At 36.0% G+C, this 20,000-nt stretch overlaps 1 protein-coding gene across 2 annotated transcripts in view; it reads left to right on the top strand.

Annotated features, from left to right (window-relative positions):
* Positions 1–20,000, top strand: part of LOC115217894 (dopamine receptor 1-like) — a 258,651-nt gene that overhangs the window by 11,780 nt on the left and 226,871 nt on the right. Inside the window, exon 2 of one of the 2 annotated variants that reach the window (XM_036507881.1) lies at positions 9,975–10,048. The exons of the other annotated variant lie outside the window; for it this stretch is intronic. The gene's annotated coding sequence lies outside the window, so the exon portion shown is untranslated. The remainder of the gene's footprint in view (positions 1–9,974; positions 10,049–20,000) is intronic. 2 annotated transcript variants of the gene reach the window in all.

The following is a 20,000-nucleotide window of genomic DNA, read 5'->3' as shown; positions in this document are numbered from 1 at the left end:
GGTGCTCCAGCATGGCTGCAGTCAAACGAATGAAACAAACAAAGGAATAAAAAAAATCTATATATACGACAGTCTTCCACGGAGTTTCCGTCTGCCAAAATTCCCTCACAAATTATTGGTTGACTCGGAACTACAGTTGAAGACATTTCTCCATTTCTCCGAACCTAAAAGAACTTTGCCGTAGAGCCAGTTCGTTAACCACCCGGTCATGCTTGCACCTATTACTGAATTTCCGTTGAAAAGAAAACGTGGCATTGAAGATGAAATGAAAGGGTTCCACATAGATGAATATTTGTCAAGAATTGGGCCTGACTTTTGAATAGCGACGCCATCATAGAATTCAGATGTTTTTGTAAATTTTCTCTGGAGAATATATTTTCTATGAAGAGATAAAAGTAAATATATAACAACGAAAATATTGATTAAAAGTGATACAATTGCTGGCACATATCAAAGTATTTTCGTCAATTTGCAAAGGAATGAAAGGAAAAGCTTCCTTTCCTACGTGTCGATTCGTGTTTGGTTGGTGAATATTGCAGAAGGTAACTATTGAATAACCGAAATTTTATGACATTTTCGAAGTTCTTAGTAGTTTTGTCAAATGACAAAATTTCTCTCTCTAAAAGCTGATTTGTGCAAGGTCAGTAAGTGTTAAAGAACCAAAGGATCGACTCGTGTGAAACTAGTGTGGGCCTGTCGCCATTTTGAAGCAATTTTTGTTACGAATTTCTCAGTAATGAGAAACCGTTCACTCTCTACGTGTCAGTTCGTGCGATTTGACCACTTACAGGCATTAAAGTGTTTTAATTACACGTTTACACACACACCAATCGCATCACAAACATGTATATTTTATGCTATATATATATATATATATATATATATATATATATATATATAGACAGACAGACAGACAGACAGACAGACAGATAGATAGATAGATATTTATATGCTTGTGAGTCTGTTTTTGTTTCCCCACCATCACAGGATAACCGATGTTGGTGTGTTTATGTCCCTGTAATTTAGCGGTTCGGAAAAAGAGACCGATAGAATTAGTACTAGGCTTACAAAGACCTAGGGCTGATTTGTTCGCCTAAAGCTGGTGCTCCAGCATGGCTGCAGTCAAACGAATGAAACAAACAAAGGAATAAGAAAATAAAAACAAAATACGACAGTCTTCCACGGAGTTTCTGTCTGCCAAAATTCCCTCACAAATTATTGGTTGACTCGGAACTACAGTTGAAGACATTTCTCCAAAATTCCTCACAATGGGACCGAACCTAAAAGCACTTTGCTGTTAAGCCAGTTCGTTAACCACCCGGTCATACTTGCACCTATTACTGAATTTCCGTTGAAAAGAAAACGTGGCATTGAAGATGAAATGAAAGGGTTCCACATAGATGAATATTTGTCAAGAATTGGGCCTGACTTTTGAATAGCGATGCCAACATAGAATTCAGATGTTTTTGTAAACCTCTGGAGAATATATTTTCTATGAAGAGATAAAAGTAAATATATAACAACGAAAATATTGATTAAAAGTGATACAATTGCTGGCACATATCAAAGTATTTTCGTCAATTTGCAAAGGAATGAAAGGAAAAGCTTCCTTTCCTACGTGTCGATTCGTGTTTGGTTGGTGAATATTGCAGAAGGTAACTATTGAATAACCGAAATTTTATGACATTTTCGAAGTTCTTAGTAGTTTTGTCAAATGACAAAATTTCTCTCTCTAAAAGCCGATTTGTGCAAGGTCAGTAAGTGTTAAAGAACCAAAGGATCGACTCGTGTGAAACTAGTGTGGCCTGTCGCCATTTTGAAGCAATTTTTGTTACGAATTTCTCAGTAATGAGAAACCGTTCACTCTCTACTCTCTACGTGTCAGTTCGTGCGATTTGACCACTTACAGGCATTAAGTGTTTTAATTACACGTTTACACACACACACCAATCGCATCACAAACATGTATATTTTATGCTTATATATATATATATATATATATATATATAATATATATATATATATATACATACATACAAACATGCATACATATATATGTACATATGTGTTCATAGACATATATACGTATATACGTATGTATGAACGTTTATATGGACACACAAATACACACACATAACACACACATACATACAAACTTTACATCCAGAACATGATAGGAATACAGTCCGAAAATGTGTATATATTTCACATCTGCATTGTTTATAAACACAGGTAATTGCTATGTAAATGATTTCCTGTGAATCAATATCCAGATATCAACTCTATGTTGTCGTTCTTCTTACTATTATTGGTGTTGTAGTTGTTATTGTTGCTGTTGTTTTTGTTGTTAAATCCAGCGATCAATTTAAAGTCGATAGAGTCGCAGATAGATTACCTACAAGTATTTTTGCTGTGGTTCTCTGCAGACTGAGTTCAAATGCAACTAAGATAAAATTTGTCCTTCATTCTTTAAGGATCGATAAATAGAGTGACAATGTAAAGCAATGTATTGGTGAAATTGTTTGAAGGGGAAACAGATAGCTCTGGTAATTGTTCCCTTTTTATGTTCTGACAGCAACGCCTATGGTATGTTGGTTTCAAATTGTTACAGCCTTTGCCTTTCTTGGATAACATCGGTAACATAGAGAGGGGAAGCATGCATAGATGCTTTGATAAATTCTGGTCTCCTTCAAAGGTCTGCTCAGGCCAGCTGCTTGGAGATGAATTTCCTAGGTGCAGCACCATGATTGTGTGAGACACATTCTGGCGCTCAGGTATATTCAGCACATACTGTTTTAGTGACCCCTGATTGGCTTTGGCACACATGCCTGCACATAGACACACATACACATACACGCACACACACAAGCACACACATATACATGTTAATACCGGATGTATGTTGGCGATTCCTTTTCCTTCTTCGAACTTTTCCGTTTCTCATTTCCGACGAAGATCTATGCTCGAAGCGTCAAATTCTCTCCTTTCACCGAATATATATATATATATATATATATATATATATATATATATATATAATATATATATATATATATTACATACATATATATATTATATATATATATATATATATATATATGACGGATGACCACAACGTGAACAACCCTTATGCTAGAAGTAGATCAGCTATGGTCTTACCACTAAGAAATGTTCTCAAGAAAATTCGGCAAACGCCAAAGGGTTGTCCACGTTGTGGTCACCCCTCTTATATATATGTAATATAATTTTCTGAACCTTCTGATTTTAATATGCTAGACCACTGGTTTTAAATTCATATTAATGAAATTAATATTCAATTTTCCACCCTCATTTTAAGTATGTTGGAGAACTCATATGTGTTTTAGCTGATGAGTACGGGACACTTTTATCTGCTGCAATATTTGCAACTTTTAATAAAGCCTGTCTTTGTATGAAACAATTGTACTAAAAACTAAGCCATTCTTGTTGCTTCTTTCTCGTTTATAATCACCCCACATTACTGTATGGTTAACACCATATAGTTTTCTGGTGCATCTAAGTTAAGTACCGCATTCAAGTGAATTCATTAGAACTGACTTGAATCTTAATTGCTTTTATATATATATATATATATATATATGTATGTATGTATGCATGTATGTATATTTGCATGTATGCATGTATGTATATATGGTCACTAACAAAGTGTCCAGACAACATTTTGGTTTTGCTCATATGTGAATCGATCAATAGGCGTGTTTCTGCATGTGTGTGCACGTGTGCGTGTATGCATATTAGAGTATAGCTATACTTGCTCTCGTGAAATGAAGTCCTCGTCACTTTCATTTGCAATTGAGTCTACTTCGTTATTGTTTATGGTTTTGCGCCAAATATCAGAATTGAACAGCCGAAATTTGCTATGATGATTCGGTGTCTGACTGAAGATTGAAGGCTTCGAATGATTTGTCTGTGTTCCGTGTTCGTCCCTTCCTGTATTTCACGTTCTTTATATATAAAAACATTTATTCTTATATATATATATATATATATATATATATATAATATATATATGTGTGTGTGTGGTGTGTGTGTGTGTGTGTGTGTGTGTGTGTGTGTATCTGGGTGGGGGTGTATGTATGATAACCAGATATACATGAAGTTCATAAATGACGTTTTTAGTCGCCTCCGACTAATTAGAAATTAATTGCGGTGTTTCTATGACTGGTATCCAAAACGCGATAAGGAAATGACAAGAATAAATCTCCGATAAACGAATACAAATAAATGAAAATATAGGCAAATGCGTAGCTGTGTGGTAAGAAGCTTGCTTCCCGGCTCCAACTCATTGCGTGGCACCTTCGTCAAGTATTTTCTACTATGACCTCGGGCCGACAAAAGGGAGTGGATTGGTAGACGGAAACTGCAATAAATCCATCATGTGTGTGTGTGTGTGTGCATACGTATATGTGTGTGTGTGTCTGTTTGTCCCCCACCAGCGCTTGACAACCGGTGATAGTGCGTTTACTTCTCCGAGACCTAACGATTCGACCAAAGGGTCGATAGAGTAAGTACTAGGCTTCAAATATAAGTCCTGCGGTCGATTTATTCAATCCAGGCGATGCCCCAGCATGGCCGCAGTCAAATGACTGAAACAAATAAGAGATAATACGCGGTTGCAATGAACATATTGACATATATACGCATATATATATTCCCCCTCGCCTTTTTCTAGACTCAGATCATATTTATAATTGAGAAACATTTTTCCACACTTAAACATTTTCGAGATTGCATTTAAGATCATAACTACACTTACTTAAATCACTAACAATCACTAAAAACCACTCTTTCACAAACATAGCCATACACGGCTAAATTAAAAACAACATTTGGAATATTAATAAAACAAAAATGACAACATTTATACAACCATTCTCTCTCCCTTACATTAATGAATACAAAACAAGACGTTGAAACATAATCATAATTCTTGCTGGGGAAAATCAGAAACAACATCTGGTTTTCCAATTAAAAACTTTGACCACTTGAATACAAAAATTTCTTTTCTTTACAACCCAAAAGATCACTAAATGGGAAAAAAAGATACTGAATCCTAATCAAACAAAGTTTGACCACACTGATACAAAAGCCACGCTGCCTTTATCTTCCCCTCCTTTTGCTTCTTTCTTTTCCCTTCCTTCGCAAACCCAACGTAAAACAATCGTATACAATCCCAAAATACACTCCTACTTTCTTTTCATTTCTCTGTCTTCACTATCTCCCACTCTATCCTCCTCTCTCATCCCTGCACCTTCCTTTGTAATTTGTTCCTCACTGTCCCTCCCCCTCTCTCTCTTTCTCTCTCTGCCTCTCCCTTTCTCTCTTTCTCTCTCTCTCTCTCTCTCTCTCTCTCTTTCTCTCTCTCTCTCTCCCTTTCTAAAACATCATCAGTTTCAATTTTATATAAGAAGGCGAAGCACACTTACAATAAACCAATTTTTTGTTAAATCCGGTAACGGAAGAAAGTGCTCAAAATGTAAATAAAAATATTATCATTCACTATTCTGACTACCTTATTATTCTCAATATGTATGTATATATGTATATATATATTTATTATATATAAATATATATATATATATAAGGAGATAAATAAAAATATATGCATACATACAAACATATATGTACGTACCTACATCTACATGTATATATACATGCATATATAAATAATTATACGGGAGTACAGGACATCACAATAAGACGTAGAAACGGAAAAAGCCAAAAAACAAAAAACAAGAAAACGGAAAACGAAAAACAAGAAAACGAAAAACAAATACAGGACGAGCTACACAAGGACAAAACCCCCGTCATCAGCTGTCGCTAGAGGAGTCAGGCATGTTTCGAAGGCATAACAGAACACTAATCCAATAGGCCTTCCTGCGAGAGAATTAAAATAAAATTCCAAGCAGCGGGGCAAAATGAGTACGAACACAAACAAGACGTAACAATAAGACTACAAAATTAAAATACATGTACAAAAACAAACACACAAATGGACGAACGAAAAAGCCTTTTTTCTGGCATAGACGAACAATAAAACTGCAAAAATAAAAATACATGTACAAAAAATACAATTAGTTACAAAACGAGATACATGTACAAAAACAAACACACAAGAGGACGAACGAAAAAGCCTTTTTTCTGGCATAGACAAACAATAAAACTGCAAAAATAAAAATACATGTACAAAAAGTACAATTAGTTACAAAACGAGAAAATAAAAAGAATACTATACAGGAAATCAACCACACAGGGGGACGAATATATATATATATATATATATATATATATATATATATATATATATATATATATATATATATATATATATATTACATGTTTTAATCCCTGAACTGTGACCATGCAAGGGTACCGCCTTGAAGAAATCGACCCACGTACTTATTTGTTGCCGAAGTGCTAAGTTACGGGTAAGAAAAGGTCGAATGGGTTGTCAAGCAGTCGGGGAAGGGACAAAACGCAATCACAAAAACCATAAATCCATGCAAAGGCATATATATACATATATAATTCTTACTGATTCGCCATGATTGATCGCTAGCCACTAAACCTTTTTTTTTATTTACTCTCTCTGCTTATTTCTGTGTTCCTTTCTGTTGAAGAGCATAGGCTCGAAACGTAAAAGACTTTCTCAATTCCCAGGCATTAAACTAATACATCTGTATGTTGTTTACACATCCGTCTTCGTCTTTTGTTTTGTTTTGTTTTTTCTTTTTTCTTGTATACACACACACTATACACACACACTATACACACACAACTATATACACACACACATACATACACACGCATACACACACACTCAAATATATATATATATATATATATATATATATATATATATATATATTAATAGAGAAATCGAGAGATGAAAAGCTTCTGCTAGACAGATTTTGCCTACCAAATTCACTCACAAGACATTGATCGACTCCCGGGTCTATTGTAGAAAACAATTGACCAAGATACCGCAGAGTGAAATAGAACTCAAAACGACGTAGTTGCAAAGCGAATCTCTTAGCCAGAAAACCCTGCTAGCGCCTGTTTAAATATTTCAAAAATTAGTTAACATTTTTAAATAATTACAGCCAAAAGTCATGTTTATTGAATTGTTTATCTTTGAATCCAAACTAGTTAAATATTTACCGTTAAAATATTATTTATTTAATTAATCCAGTATTTATAGTATCTAAATGAATTTTGATAGCTTTTCCCTCTCCTTGACTTTCCTATAAAAAAACTGTGACATTTTTTCCCGTTATTCTCTTTTTCCTCTGGCTTCATTTTCTTATTCTATTAACAGAGTAGCACACTTTATGCGTAGCTTATTTCTTATTCTAAACACTATTTGTAAACACATTGCAAATGTCATATCAACGCATGGTGTTTACGTTACATGAATTGAAGTTGACAATTTAAACGAATTCCTGCCACAGATATACGGAGATTCCTTAAACATCTAAAATAACATCAGCGAGGGAGCCTCCACGTGGTCATTCCGCATCCTAGAAATAGCAGCACAACTACAATACACATCGTTTTGGTTTAAAAAGAGAAGATCAATGCAATCGTAGATAACAATGAAGTGCAAAATGGACGCCATTGCAATTGTTTCAGTGTCTTCAATAAAAGATCTGGTCAAAAACGAAGGGAGATTAGACTCTGAAAACCTAGAGTTACCAGGGCCTTGCTTTAAACGTCAATATGTATTATCAGGTCAACCCATAAGTTCTGTCTGAATTTTGAATAAAGAAAACAAGTGATCAAATATTATATTTAATTGAAATTTAATCATCAATGTACTTTCCCTGATTATCTATGGATTGCTTCCATCTATTTACACTCTTTTTAATCCCACCAATGTAAAACTATTTTTGTTTCAAAGCGAAGGACTCTGAAATATCAATTTCGACTTCCTCCTCGCTTGCGAAACTTATGTCCCCCAAATGATTCTGTAAACTACGAAACAAATGGTAGTCTGAAGGAGAAAGGTCGGGAGAATAAGGTGGGTGAGGAATTTTTTCCCATCCAAGTTCTTCAGGCTTCTGTGATGTAATCTTTTCAGTGTGGGATCGCGCATTGTCCTGATGAAACATCACTTCTTTTCAATTCACTCAAGAGGGTCTTTTTTTCTTCAAAGCTTGGTTCAAATGTTCTAATTGCTGACAGTAGACTTGAGTATTGATTATTGCATTAGGTGGTAACAATTCAGGGTGAATTATTCCTTTACAATCCCACCAGATAGAGAGAAGAATCATTTTTCGGTTGTGGTTGAGCTTTTTCCTTTTCACCAAGCCACTGTTTACGACGTTTAACATTTCGATAGAAGATCCATTTTTCGTCAGCAGTCACAAGTCAATCCAAAAAGGGTGAAATGAGTTTGCGAGAATGGAGAGAAGAATAGATGTCAACTCGAGATTTGCGGTTGCTTTCAGACAATTCATGAGGCACCCATTTTCCAAGTTTAGGAACCTTTCCAAGTTGTTGAAGATGACGATGAACAGTTGTATGGTTTGAACTAAGCTTTATTGCCAATTCTTCAACTGATAATGCAGGATTTTCTTCAAGTAATGCCTCAAGGAGCTTATCATCAAACTCAACTAGCCATCCTGTTCGATCTTCATCTTCAAGGCTGAAATCTCCACTTCTGAATTTTGCAAACCATCTTCTGCAACTTCTTTCATTCAAGCATTCTTTCCCATAAACTGAGTATATATTTCGAGTCGCTTCGGTTGCAGAGTTTCCTTTTTCTTTACTCATAAAGCATTATGTGCCTCAAATGCTCTTTGGATACTTCCATGTTAGAAATGGTTTCAATCAAAGAAATTTTTATTCTATCATTCTGTAAAATAATAATTAATTAGTTTAAATGTACACAGATGCATAAAAATAATTGTTAATTCCATTAGACATTCTAAAATACCATTAAATTTCATTGAATTTTAAAAGCGATAAAATCGGACAGAACTTATGGGATGACCTGATAATTGTTGAGTCCTACAAAACTCCCAATGAAATCGAATTAACAGAGAACTTTTATTTTCTTAAACTGTTCATCATGCACTTTTGCATTAGCCTTCGTACATAACTGCTCTCATCTGCATATATATATATATATATATATATATATATATATATATATATATATATATATATGCAGATAAGAGCAGTTATGTACGAAGGCTAATGCAAATATATATATATAATAATAGTAGGGAATATAAAATTCCAAACTTACAGGGAAAAATTCAATTTAGCAATACTAATTCAAATTTCACAATATATAATATATGTATATAATAATTAAGAGAAATAACCTCTATTAAGTAATTCAATTGATAATGAAAGATATTATCTATATTAAATTATAGAGAAAAGAATTCTCCTTCCTGTTAATCAATTTATTCAATTTATATATAGAGATAGATAGATAGATACCTGAACATATATAGCTATATATTGACATTTACAGAAGTATGAATGTATGTGTATATATATATATATGTATATATATATATATATATATATATATATATATATATATATATATATATATATATATATACACATATATATGTATGAACACACATTTGTACAAAGTGCTACGCAGCGGGCGGGACTGAACCCAGAACCATGTGGATGAGAAGCCACGCCTATATAAATATTTTTGTTTGAGTCACAATTTTAAGTGTATGTGAATATGTCACTTGTTTAGTGTGTATATATGTCGGTCATATATATGTGTGTGTGTGTGTGTGTGTGTAGTGACAGAGTTGCACTTCTGTATTGAGTATACGCCTCCCTTTCATGCACAAATTCGTCAAATTACTCTCTGTATGTGTGTGTCCGTGTGAGTGTGTGCGTGAGTGTGTGTGTGTGTTATATACGCATACATTTTTATGTATATTTCTTCATTGCAGGTAATTCAAATGGAGAAAGTTTGGAATGTTTTACCAATATCCCTTGTATTATTAACCAACTGGATTTGGAGGACGTGAGTCAGTTTGCTCTGCTCTTTTCCGAAAGAAAGCCAGCATTTTCTGGCTTTCATTTAAGTCTGTTGTTACACATGATCATGTATGTTTCTACGTGTTTGGCAGATATGGTGATGTGTTGCCCATTGTACGTACGAATGTGTGCGCGTATGTGTGTCTGTGTTTCGTGATATTGATTCTGTCTATGGTTTAGTGAGAGGATGAAGAAATGCCCATGCAATAGGGGCCTCTGACATTGTAGGAAGGAAAGGAAAAACTTCTCCTCAGGCTGCAAATCTAACTTTAATGCTGACAACGAAGTGAATTCTGTTAAGAGACATCGAAACTCCAGGTGATGAAGTAAAAACAGTCCAGAGATGGAATGTGTCACACAACATTAACCTCCCGACCAGATTTCAGACTCTCAGTCAACCAACATTTTTCTCGTGAGTCTTCGGTTGACTCAAAGCAATGGCAAAATATACTTAGCCAGGGTACGTAGTTTCAACAGTCGGATCGATCCACGCATTCGTCAAACCAACTTCCTAACTTCACATCCATACTTTCTTGACTATGGGCGAATACACATTCAAGATATTGAAATCTATAATAATACACCTGATATAGATGCACAAACCGATGAGTGCTAAGCAACCCGAAACTTCGAAGTCACTATCAACATTATTTTTATGAAAGAATAATTGATATACACTGTACACATAGCTACATTTTACAGTAACTTTCACATCTACCAAAGTAATGCGGAGTTTCTAGTATTGAGAATTGGTCCTCATTGTATGACACATCGAAACATTGTCATAAGAACGCCACAGTGTAAGGTGGTGCAGAGGCAGAATTGTTGGGGCGATTGATAAAAGGACTCGTAGTATATCTGTGTGAAGGTTCTTGCCTCGTTGTCTTCACTTTGCAAACATATCTTCACCATGGATCTGTGTATATGTAAGTCTTTATGAAAGAAAGACTTAAATATACACAAATTCGAATTTCAGACTATACAGCATTCCGAACGAATATCAGTTCAGAAATCCAAGCATGACAGCCACCACCGAAGAAGCCTTCTACCTTATTGTTGATTAGAGAAGCGAAGTTTAATATTCCTCCCGTAATTCACGCTGACTCTATTCAAATCTAAATAATTCTTCAACTCTTTAACTGGAGAACTGCGGCCATGCTGAGAGACCGCTGTTAGCTTTTGCTACAGCTTCTCTTCTTGAAACGTCATATGATATGCGGCATTTGGTAAAAGAAGATGTCTGATGCTGCTATCAGCATTATACCAGTTTACTAAAAGAAACCATTCCTATATATCTCGCTCATTCCTTTTATGAATGAACGAATCTTTTGTCAGATTGTTTTTCATAACAATTTCTCGCTCAACAGTTTTTTTAGCTTGCCAAGCTTCTTCACGGCAGGACTTCGGTCTCTTACAGAGTCAGTAATTTCTATTTTTCCTAATCTCTATTACATATTTATTTAATTTACGTCAATCATATTCGAAAAAAAAATGTAGTTTTTTTGTTTTGTTTTTTTCCCTCGTACGGTAGATTTTGACCGTTTGGAGACATGGTTCGCTCCATTTTCATATTCTGGCTGAAATTATGCTTAAAACATCTGCATAAAGATTGAAAGATTAATTTGTGACACTCTGCCAAACTTGTATTTATAAGGCCATTAATATTAGATTTTTGCAAATAGCTGCCTTTAACCAGTATGGTAATACATATATATACATATATATATATACACACACAGAGTAATATCGACCAGTGAGAATGAGGACTCAACACTGCATTGGTGGATAAACATTCGTTATTTGTGGGTTAACAAATTCCTCTGACATGAAACCATTGACAACCTTGTTATCTCACAAATAAAGTGTGTGTGTGTGTGTGTGTGTATGCTATTTATTAATATATATATATATATATAATATATATAATATATATATATATTATATATATATATATATTTATATATATATGTATGTATATATACATACACACACAAATACGCATATAAAGATAAATATGCATGTATTTGTAGAGGTACGCATTATATATATGACTCTGCGCGTGCAAAACGATCCAAGGGGAGGTAATATATGCACGCCTTAAGTATACAGCATCAGAGTCACCCCAACCTATATTCACAAATATGTGTTTATGCTTATGTGTTACTTTCGAGAATACAATTATACATGCATATATACATATTGTATATTTTATTTGATAGAGAAGGAAAGAGAGAGAGAGAAAGAGTGAATGAGTTTCTGGAATATGCTATTTGTAATGGCATAACAAAATAGCATTCTTCATGGCGTTCTGAATTATCCTTTCTGCTCTAATAGTCACTGAAGTCGATTATCGAAATTTATTGTGCAAAGCTGCAAGTGAAGGAGGCCTAAAGGGAGTCTAGTGTTTGATAGAGACTGTGACAGATACTGTATTGTAGCCATCGTCAAAACACTTTACTTGTAAATTATCTTGATGTAAATATTTAAAATGGCGTCCACTGGTAAAGATAAATTCTGTATGCAATGAAAATTGTGTAGAATTAATTTCAACGTGGCAGGCGGTGAAATATCATTGAGAAATTGTTAAAGGGGAATATATTAAATTCTGCAAATCACTGGTATGCACACATACACACACACACACACACACACACACACACACACACACACACACACACACACACACATGGCGTATCAGAAAGAGACAAGAAAATGAGAAAAGTATCGAAATTGTCGTGAATATTGTTGTTTAAGTTATACACCTCACCCAGTGTGCTTTGCATATTTAGAATCGAAGGCGTTCCAGTCATGGACATCTAGTTTGATGGAGACTTGTAGTACTACACTATCCAAGATGTCGTTTCATTTTTTTTTTTTAGACTGCAGAGTGTAGTTTAATGAGATTTGATGAAAATAAAGACCAGTAAATTAACAATACATGCACACATTCAAGCATAATGTGTGTGCGTGTGTGTGTGTGTGTGTGTGTGTGTGTGTGTGTGTTAGATATGTTCAACAATGCAATTGTGGTTCTAAATACATTTTCAAAGATCTTAGACTTTCACTTACCCATCATCAGGATATGATGTATCTTCGTGTGTACCTGGCTCTTTTATGGCAAGCATACAAACACTATCGTTTGACCATGGAATTTATATGTCATCAGAAACATGTTTATTTTGTGTTATATTTTCTGTGTTGCTTCCATCATTAATCTTCTGTTTCGTAGAAAATCCTAAATAGTATCGATGTGTTGTTGACTAATGTTTTTCTATCCAGTTTGCTCTGTATGTTGCACGACATAGTATGCTACTTGTGCACATTGCTAGAAGAACATGACAGAGTGAGTCTACGAAAAGTGCCGCATTTGTATGGTCGATATTATACATGCATATATACATTATACATGCATATATACATGTATAAGAATCGTAAAGTTTCCAACTTTCACTTTTCAATTCGAATTTGCAAATCACGTTGATCTTTTCAGTTTGTTGTAAGTTTATATATACACATGACTTATTATTCATAAACCGGGTTAAGCTTTCAGTCCTTCTCGATTGCATTATTAGCGTCAGCTTACAATTTGGAGCGAAATATTTTTGTTCCGTTCTCTGAGATTATTAATGATAAATTTGTCTGTTCTATAGTTGGAATAAATTTGATTCTTATAGTATTCTTCGCGCATGGTTCGTGTATTTCTGACGCTTGTAACGTCTCTTGTTACTGTAGCATTTTATTTGTATCAACATACTTCAGTGAATTGGTAAGTTAGAATATCCGTTGATTATTAGTTCTTGATTCATTCTGTGCAGTTATTTATTTAATGTTTCCTTTGTGGATGAAACCCTAAATATTCTTCCAAGTCGGGATTTTATCATTGACATATTGTAGCTGTGTGGGACTGCGCAGTCTCTATGGATCCGTGCATTGGAAAATATATAAAAAACCGATAAAACAGTTAAAACGAAAATATGGCAGTCCCCTTAGGCCTATTTATAAGTATGTACATGTGCGTGAATGTATAGATTTAGATAGGCTGTTATATATTACTTCATCCAAGCCAGATAGTGATTCACTGACAATGCTCAACAACTTGGCAGGTAGTCGGTGCTATGGCTATATCTACGAGAATCAACAAGTGGGAATAACAAAATACAGAGATTATGTACCACAGCTTATCTTTCTTCTCCTAAGATGTGTGTTCTGTGTGGCGTATGTGTATCCGTATGTGTATGTATGTATGTATGTATGTATGTATGTATGTATGTTGTATGTATGTATGTATACGTATATATATATACACAAACAGCTCAAAATTAAATAGACACGTCTCATTACACGGCTCTGTCTGTGTAGTTATTCTTCATTGGCATGGTGCTCAAACGGGTTAAATCATTAGAGAAAAGCTTCACACGGTATCGTGTCTACTAAACACCACATTAAGAATTAAGAATGCGTCAAATATTATTTTGTTCTAGAAATAAATCTTTCAACACTGAAGACGTCTATTTACTTTCGAGATGCTTGTGTACAGACACACACACACACTCAAACACACACACACAAACACACACACACACAAATACACACACACAAACACACACACACGATAAGAGAGTTGCCTATGCACAACTACCAATGTTCGACCAAACTAAAATTTCTCATTATATAGTTACCATTATACACTTCAATGAAATTCATACATATGTGTGCACACGGTGTGTGTAGGTATCTGTACACACACACCACACCACACACACCACACACACACAACACACATATATATATATATATATATATATATATTATATATATATAGTACGTGTGTAGGTAGTTATTGATGTATTGTACGTGCGGATGTATTTCCAGAGTGAAATTAGGCTCCACGAGGTCCTCTTCGGCTACTTGGAATGAGGATTGACCCGACAGTTTTCGATGAGTGTTAACAACTAATCGGTATTGGTTTATCTTCAATTCCCGAGTCGTAGATCGATAATCTCAGAAGATTCCTCATTCAAATATACAGAGGAATATGCCCAGGCACGAATCCTCACTTCTCATTTTCGTATACATACATACACACATTCATACATACATACATGCATGCATGCATACATACATACATACATACATACATACATGCACACATGCATATGTACATACATACATGCACACATGCATATGTACATACATACATACATGCACACATGCATATGTACATACATACATACATGAAGATGAAGATCAGTGAAAGAAAGAATATCTACGTTGGAGCAATCTACAGCCATTCTATACAAATTACAAGTTCAGGTTTATACCTGTAATTATTTGGGAACTGGGATATGTAATACATCGCCTAAATAATAATCTTGAGAAATAAGGTTCCTCAAAACCAGAAAGTAGAAAGCTAGTTCGAAGACTACAGATCCAATCCATCACTGGAACTGTAAAATTCTGTAAAACTTTCCTAAAGTTTATCATTTAAATATATATGAGCATGTCTAGATATGAAGTTATATGTATGAGAATACATACATAAAATAAAACATACAGATCTACATACATACATTCATACATACATACATACATACATACATACATACATACATACATACATACATACATACATACAAAAATACCCTGTAGTTGATGTTGAAATTCCAATGAAGGAGCCTTATTTAATTTTTTTTTTTTTTTTTTTGCTTGGTAAGGTGGCGATCTGGCAGAAACGTTAGCACACCGGGCGAAATGCTTTGCGGTGTTTCGTCTGTCTTTACGTTCTGAGTTCAAATTCCACCGAGGTCGACTTTGCCTTTCACTCTTTCGGGGCCGATAAATTAAGTACCAGTTGCGTACTGGGGTCGATCTAATCGACTGGCCCCCTCTCTAAAAAATTCGGGCCTTATTCCTTGAGTAGAAAAGAATATTTCTGGCCTTGGAAATAGTAGACCCGTCAGAGCATTTAGCTATGTAGTCTTCTTTTTTTTAATGTCTATCTTTGAATTGTGAGGGCTGGCAGACCCCATGCCCCCCTTTGCAGATCCTCTGAAACTGGTGAAAATGAAGGGGAGAGAAAGATACCTTCAAACCGGAAACCGGGCTTCAAGGCTTGCAACATAATGGACAATGAGAAACGCCTACCCAAGCTACAAAGTGGCGCTGCTAAACTGGATGACAGTTTAGTCAACTAGCCACGTAGGCTGTCGTGAGATTCGAACTCAGAACAAGAAGAACTGGGACAAACACCACGAAGCATCCGATCCATCGTTATCACAGTTTTGCCAATTCACCGCCATTGATGATTACTACTTTTGCCATCAACCTCAAAAAGAAGACGAGTGAAATTGACCTCGGCAGGATTTGAACTTCGGACACCGAGTGACAATATCAATGCCGTGCAATATTCAATGTGACAGCCTTTTGATCTTTTAAGTTCAAATCTCGTCGAGGTCGATTTTACTTTTCATCTTGCTACGTTCGATAAAATAAGGCCTCACTCAAGTGCTTCCCTTTGCCAACCCCAAAATTCAGGACTTCTGCCAATGTTCGAGACCACTGACGCTCGAAGTCATCACTGCTATTTGCTATTTGCTATATTCCTATGTATTTGTGGTTCATAAATATTTATATTACTGTATCTGTCGTTAACCTGCAGTTTATAGAATATACTTATTACATGTCTACACTGGTACACTATACTGTCTACATGGTTATTCATCCGTTTTTCTATCTATCTATCTATCTATCTATCTATCTATCTATCTATCTATCTATCTATCTATCTATCTATCTCAACTAGTTATCTATCGATCTATTTATCTATATGTCTATGTATGTATGTATGTATGTATGTATGTATGTATGTATGTATGTATCTATCTATCTATCTATCTATCTATCTATCTATCTGTCTGTCTGTCTATCTATCTATCTATCTATCTATCTATTTATCTACCTACATAACTACCTACCTAGTTATCTATCTATCTGTTTGTCTAACGGTTTCTTTCCGTATATTAATATCTACGTTCATACATGTGTGTGTGTTGTGTGTGTGTGTGTGTGTGTGTGTGTGTGTGTGTGTGTGTGTTCGTGTGTATATGCACGTGTGTGTGTGTGTACGCATGTGTGCATATGTAAGTATGTATCTGCTTGTCTATTAGTCTATATTAGCATCTATGTATATACTTACATATGTGTGTTAGTCTTTCTGTCTATCAACCTATCCTTTAATCTAACGACACATTTGTTTATTTATATATCTGTCTGTCTGTCTGTCTAATTCTCTTGCATCCACACCGCCAACACCCCAGTTATAAATATCAACATCAACAACATCAGCAACAACAACAACAACAACAACAACATGAGCTACAACACAAAGAACGGCACGGCAGCATAGAAACAAACAACAACATTGTCCACTGCAATGTCATGAACAATAACAACAACATCAACCCCAGCATCAAAAACAACAATCATGCTGGTGCGCCTATGTCAGTTTTCGGATTGCTAGAAATAACAACCAAATCCACTTCAAATCACACCTTATTCTCTTTAAATGGGAAACAACACACGAGATAGTTAAATCCTACAGAGCCATAAATGATGGGTTGGTCACGGTTAGAATGGCTTTGATTCATTGTCTGTTTGTCAGGGTTGACCCGGGGCTGAGCAATACCAGCAGCAACAAAACGAAACAGATTCAATGATATTATAAAATGTATAATTGCGTATGTATGAATGTGTGTGTAGAAGTATATACACCGATTTTATGGTATCAGCATCGTGTTGAGAAATGATGCAGTTGTGATGTTGTCTGGCGGTGGTGTTGTGGTTATATCCTGTTGTGTTTATTTTGAGTTGTGGGTGTTGTGTTGATGCATTGTTGTGATGACGTTGTGTTGTGGTATTTTTGAGACATTTGCACTATAACTGGCGTTGTGAAATGTTAGCATTCTAGTGTAGTGAGGTTGAATTATAATGTCATCGTGGTGACGTTGGATGGTGTTTACGTTGTAGTGTATAGACGTTGCGTTGTGGTCACGTTGTAGTATAAGATGGTGTGGTTGTGATGAATTGATGAATTCACCTCAAGTGAAAATGGCACGTTAACTACAACACAACGTCACCACACTACAATGTCACCAGAGCACAACGCCACCACTCTACAACACTAGCACGTTGCTACAACCACGAAGCAACCATTCTACAACGTCACCATGCTACGATGTTACTTCTCTACAACGTCACTCTCTCTACAATGTAACGTCACCACTCTGCTGCGACGTCACTTCACTACAACGTCAATATACCTCCACACCGCCACGCTACGATGTTAGCACACCACAACGTCGCTACTCTACGACGTCCTTACACCAAACCGTCACCGTAGGCGTCGCTACACCGCTACGTTTCCCCGCCACCAACACCACCAGCTCCGTTATATAAACTCAGCACACAGCAAGACACATGGCTACATCCTCATAATTATTCATATCTCAGCAAAACACAACATAGCAGTAAGCTATCCCTGCATCATAGCATCACCACACACACACACACGTCAGAACACACCAACACATACATCATCCTCTATGCATACACGCACACACACACTCACACGCGCGCGTACACACGTGTCAGAGCATACGAGGATGTGTTTATACTACCACATCGTCGCTGTATACTCTAAATCTCGTATAGTAACACCACCAAGACAAACACTGAACCGCTTTGCACCGACACAACATCGGAGAGAGACACCAACCGACGCTCACGTCACAATACGCCACACAGCGTGTCAGCACTACAACACAGCTATGGCAGTACCACACACACACACACGTCAGACACACACCAACACATAATCCCTCTATGCATACACGCACACACACACTCACACGCGCGCGTACACCACGTTGTCAGAGCATACTGGAGGATGTGTTATACTACCACATCGTCGCTGTATACTCTAAATCTGTATAGTAACACACACCAAGACAAACACTGAACCGCTTTGCACCGACACAACATCGGAGAGAGACACCAACCGCGCTCACGTCACAATACGCCCACACAGCGTGTCAGCACTACAACACAGCTATGGCAGTACACACACACACACACACACACACACACATACATATATATATGCATGCACACACACATATATACATACATACACACATACATATATACATACACACACATACATATATACACACACATAAATACAAACATACATACATACATAGGTACATACATAGGCACATACATATATATATATACATACACATACATACACACATACATACACACATACATACACACATACATACACATGCATACATACATATATACATACACATACTTACATACATACTTACATATACACATACATACATACATACATACAAACATACATACATACTTGTATACATTTATATACACTTTCATGGAGGTACTATGTCTGAATAAAGAGTGGTCATGCCACGGCTGGAACGCCTTTGGTGATAGGGCTGACCTGAGGTTAAATAGCATCAACAGTGGCAGAGCAACATTAATCAATGTGACTCCACAGCACCCCACCACGAGAATCAGCGGCACAGACACTACCACTACAACCACCACCACCACCGCCAATAACAGCACTACTATAGTCCCCACCACAACCACCTCTACTACCACCACCACCACCATCATCACCACGCAACTGCTCAACACAACCTAGACATCGCCAGCACCACCACCACCACCTCAAAAAGCAATAACACAAACACTGCCACTACCTCTACCACTACCACCACTCCACACTGCAACACACGATAGCACTACCGCCGCAACAACAACAACAACACCCACACACACCAGTACCAACGCTACTCAATACCACAACACAACAGTATTCAAGCAACGATCACAACAGAATAACA

The sequence above is a fragment of the Octopus sinensis genome, linkage group LG12 (assembly GCF_006345805.1).
Source record: "Octopus sinensis linkage group LG12, ASM634580v1, whole genome shotgun sequence".
Taxonomy (NCBI): Eukaryota; Metazoa; Mollusca; class Cephalopoda; order Octopoda; family Octopodidae; genus Octopus; species Octopus sinensis.
The sequence above is the reverse complement of the archived record's forward strand: the minus strand, read 5'-3'. Positions and strand labels throughout refer to the sequence as shown.